Consider the following 5,517-nt stretch of genomic DNA (forward strand, 5'->3'; position numbering starts at 1 on the left):
GTGTGTGTGTGTGTGTGTGTGTGTGTGTGTGTGTGTGTGTGTGTGTGTGTGTGAATTGTATGGGAAATCAAGGAAGGTGAATAAGCCAAAGACATTTGTGCAGTAGCACAACCCGTTTTCCATTTCGAAGAATGACCTAAAGTCTTAGTTCCGAGTCTTGAAGCTGGCAATCCTTACATCTGCCCTGACCAGGTTCCACTGCTTAAGCCGGGATACCAGGAGCTCTGACTACTGTTTAGAGAGATACAAATCACGGGCAAGGTCATTCAGGTCCACCTGCGTGATCCAGTGAGGCTCATTGCCACTTGCTCCTGAATAAACAGAGACATTGTCTTCAGAAGAGATCGACTTGGCAGAATCTTCCCCTGAAGGCATTTTTTCATCTGATGAAGGAAGAAGATCCTTATTTGCTGAGAGTGTAGCGATAGAGAGATCATCTGAATGGGTAACGGGTCTCATAGTTGAGTGAAGGTTGGGATATTTACTCTTTTTTTCTAGAAGAAGCATTGAAACCTGTTATATTTGTTAGACAAAAATGACAATCATCTGCATAACTTCGTGGCTCTCTCCAGACCATTGGGAGAGCAAAAACGAAGGCTGCTTTCTTGCCGTTAAACCATGCAGTTAGTCCATTGTAACAGAGTTTACAACAGATATGTGGGGCCCAGGATTTGTCCTGATCTACAATTTTGCTGTCAAAACAATGAAAGTAAGCAGTTCTCAGGAAGGAAGTAACTGTTCGGCGCTGTGCAGCTGTCGGGGAATCTCCCCACACGTAGCAGAATGAAGTTGCCTTGCTGATGCATCCTCAGTGTTTTGAAGTGCCTGAAGCCATTGTAGAGTTATATATAATATGCATCGCAAAAATCTAGAAAACAAAATAAAAACTTGATCATATATATGGTTACGTGAAATGTCACAAAAATCATGATAATGGATATCTCAAAAACTAGAGATGATGGGTTAAATCAGCACCCCAAAATTAAGCTAGAACAACTATTTTTAAGTTTGCCTCATTTTCTCTATAAATCAGTGTAATGAGGACAATTTATTCTTTTATTTGTTTCAGTCATTTGACTGCGGCCATGCTGGAGCACGGCCTTTAGTCGAAAAATCGACCCCAGAACTTATACTTTGTAAGCTTAGTCATTATCCTATCGTTCTCTTTTGCCGAGCCGCTAGGTTACGGGGACATAAACACACCAGGCGGGACAAAGACAGACATGAATACACACACACACACACACACACACACACACACACACACACACACACACACACACACACACACACACATATATATATATATATATATATATATATATATATATATATGACGGGCTTCTTCCAGTTTCCGTCAACCAATTCTACTCACAAGGCTTTGGTCGGCCTGAGGTTATAGAAGAAGACAATTGCCCAAGTTGCCACGCCGTGGGATTGAATCCGGGATCATGTGATTGGGAAACAAACTTCTTACCACACAGCCACACCTGCGCCTATGTTAATGATAATAATTCACATTAAATCCGTAATCTACTTCTGAAAGATATTTGTAGAAAATATCATTAAAAAAATTCCCATTCTTCCGAAACTTATAAACAAATTCAAGACGTGTGAATTACCGAATCTCTTTTTTCCCAGGCCGTAAAAAAATTTTCGTAATACGTTCCCATATAATTGCAATCTATACCTTCTGAAACATTATTTTAGATCATTTCATTTTTTAAATATCCATTTTCAGAGGGTCATGAGGCAAAAAAGATTGTGGGGGCACGACTCTGTAGTTATGTCCTAAATTTATTGAGAGTAAGTACTATTAATCGATTAAGGAAAACTAAAGAAAATTTGACGCAACATAGAAAAATGACGCAGATTGGGAATCAAATGTGTGATTTGCGCACAGTCCATTATGAGGGAGGGGGAATAATGATAGGAAAAATATAAAAATATGTGAAAGGCATGAAATAAAACGTTTAAATAACAGTCGGTTACTTCGGGTTAATTAAGGAACTATGCAGATCCTAATTATCTTGAATACTAAAGGAAAGTGCCTCTTCAAGAATATTCTCCATTCTACACTTTCTTCTATAAATGTTACTTGAAAACATTGGTACCAGTTTGGCCGAAGAGAAAAGTATTTGCCCTCAAAATTTCAATTTTTTTTCCCATCGAATTCTTTCGCCGTTTCTATCAGACAGTGGAAAACTGTGTGAACTCAGATGATAGCCAAATCTGTCCTCCATGCAACAAGTCAGCAATGCTCAGAAAGTAAATGAGAGTAAGACTCAATGAAAATCAACTGCTTGCATTTCGATGACTGAAGAGTAATGCCTCCTTCCACCCTGGTAGTACTACCAGATCAACGATTTCTGGAAGTAGTTCTTTATACCTGGGCTGAAAGTTTTCTAGCTTAGTTGATATTCTCTAACACCCAGAGTCTTCCCTGAGAACATCATCGTCCTACAGAACACAGCAATTGAAATATCACCGGCTACAGTCGAGCAATGTTAGAGAACAGTGAATGCTTGACAACATTCTAGATACCAGACACCTAAGACATGTCAGACAATGGGCAACTAGGCCTGTACAACGCCCAGTATTCACTGCCAATGCTGTAGCTTCATTACAGGCCTGCACATCATCAGCCATGTCAAATTCGTCGTTCCATACAGAAGGCGCTGGCAATACACGAATCTTCTGAACGTGCCACTTTTATAAGAAATGAAAAAGCAGACATGCCATTCTAATCTGATAAAATCTTGGATAAGGCACAACAGTCAAGGGAGCATTATATACTATAGGAAGCATTTGTCAACTTTCTTTGAATAGCGTCCGCTCAGCCGTTTTCTGGACGCGAGTGGTCACACAGCTCATAATCTTGAAGTTACTATCCATTTGGATAACCCGGCTCGAACCAAACTCTACGTTGGCTATTAGTAACCTGGCATTCTGTGTGCCGAGTTGCAAGTCTATCAGCTTTTCTTGTTTAATGTGTGTTCCAGTTGGTATATTGTAAGGTAATGATTTACGACGATGACGACGCAGAACCATGTGGTTAGCAAGCACACTTATTACCACACAGCCACACCCGCGCTTATATGTTTTGTAGATCATGACCAAATTTTCTAAAGATCGAAGTTTCTTTTACTGGAATCCAAATTTGAATTTTTCTGAGGATACAGAGAGAAGAGGAAAACGTATTTTTTAACTTTTGGAAATGTCAATAGTTAACAAGAACTTTGGTTGATCAACGGTCAAGAATTTTCTATTTCCGTTACTTTTCTGAGTATTTTAATGTTTATTAGAGCATGTGTGAATGTTATCTAGTTGGTGCATTGGTTGAGATTTATAGAACACTCAGACCTTTGACCTCGTGAGAGATAGATGTGTCCGTGTCTTTACTGGGGATGGTTTCAATGATAAATTCATCACTTTATAAAGAATCCTGTACGTATTTGTTAATATTATTCTGATGACTAGCGGTTTCTTATCAAGAACATTATTATGGTGGCCTTACACGACTGATCTTTTGCATAAATCATACTCGTTTAAATACGACTATAGAGGTAAATTGCACCACTTCCTTTTCTATAATTTCTTTATAGATGTGCTGTGACTCACTGAAAGTAAACATCTGTTAGGTCTTCATTGCATATTTGAAATTTTTGAATAGATTCTAGGGAAAAAATACAGTTAAGTAATGACTCAGAAATTCCTGCAAATATTGTTACTCGGGCTCTGAAAGCTACTTTTAATTTTCAATCCTGAATGCCTTTGATAATGTAAAACCAAGGCACATGAAATGACCAATAGCGGGTTCAAGAAAGGTAAATGTGCTATTTGTTGATAGTTTGACATTGTTAGTTTATAAATGTATCGCCCGATGTCAATACATTTTTAATCTTTTTATCTACCTAGGTCAGCTTTGTCTGTAGGTCAGCTTTGCTTGTGGGTCAACTTTGCCTGTAGATTAACTTTGCCACCGTGGTCAACTTTACTTCCGGATTAATTTGTCTCCAGAGTCAACTTTGCCTATGGGTCTAATTTACCTGTGGTTCAACATTTCGTCCGAGGACAACTTTGCCTTCAAGGTCAACTTTACCTCCGAAGTCAACTTTGCCTCCGAGGTCAACTTTGCTTCCGGATCAATTTCCTTCCAGGGTCAATTTTCCCACTAGAGTAAACTTTGTCTCTGACGTCAGCTTCACCTCCGGGGTCAAATTTACCTCCCGGTCAGTTTACCTCCAAAGTCAGCTTTACCTCCAGAGTCAACTTTGTTTTTCATCCTTTTGGAATCGATAAAATAGTACAAAACCAAAGCTGTGGATTGGCAAAACTGTAAGAGCATCGAACCATATGTCTTGCGGTATTACCTCCGGCTTTTTGTTCTGTGTTCTAATCCCACTATGGCTACGAGCGTAAGCAATTTAAAGTCATCACCTGATATCTTGGGAACTTTTAGCAGAGCCCACTCTATTGCAAACATTCAAGATAGGTGCTCGATTTGAAGATACCCTCTCTCTCCCTCCTTCTCTCTCTTTCACAGTAGTTTCGGAAGCCATACGAGCAGTGCCTTATCTTCTGAAAAGAAAGATTAAAAACAAAATTAGAATTTCATTTCAGTAACTGAAAAGTTTCTTCATGAAATATTGATAATTGAAAATTATTAAAAAGAAATATATTCTCATATGATCAAATTTAGTGAAAAAAGGTAAAAATAAAAAAATCAAGAATATTTGAATTTCCTTTAAAGAAAGACTTCTATTAGTATTCAAGAAGCATTAGTTAAAGTTAATAGTCTGAAATATTTTATCAGAGAATAAATGGAAACAAATTGTTTTCCCGACGAAATGTCACATTTTAGAAATTATATACGTTTTGCTATCACGATGCAGGAGCGAGGAACAAACACAAGCAAGTTTAATTAACTGGAAATTAAATAATGCAAAATAAATTATGAGTTATACATATGTAATCATTTATTCACACACACACACACACACACACACACACACACACACACACACACACACACACACATTTACGCATACACACACGCGCGCAAACACACACAGGCACACACAGACACACATACATAAACACATTCACATACAGATACATCCATATATATACATGGCAATTTCTGTCTGTCTGTCTGTCTGCCCGTTACCATCTTAGTGCCTAAACCAGTAGACCAATGTTCACGAAACTTTCCATACATGTTACACTAATATCCAGTTCAATAACAGGCTAATTGAATTCCAATAAAAATCTATAATGTGCCTCCAAGGGCATTGGGTGAGTTATATGATAAAATGAGAAGGTTGCAAAATGTATTAGTCTTACGGAGCGGTAGTAGTGACAAAAAGAGAGGGTGAAATCTATCAGTGAAGGCAACACCAGCGGTGTGAGCACGATGCTAACATTACTATAGCTGTCATATAAGGTAGTAACGGAGAGAGGGAGAGAGAGAGAGAGAGAGAGAGAGAGAGAGAGAGAGAGAGAGAGAGAGAGAGA

The sequence above is a fragment of the Octopus bimaculoides genome, chromosome 6 (assembly GCF_001194135.2).
Source record: "Octopus bimaculoides isolate UCB-OBI-ISO-001 chromosome 6, ASM119413v2, whole genome shotgun sequence".
NCBI classification, from domain to species: domain Eukaryota; kingdom Metazoa; phylum Mollusca; class Cephalopoda; order Octopoda; family Octopodidae; genus Octopus; species Octopus bimaculoides.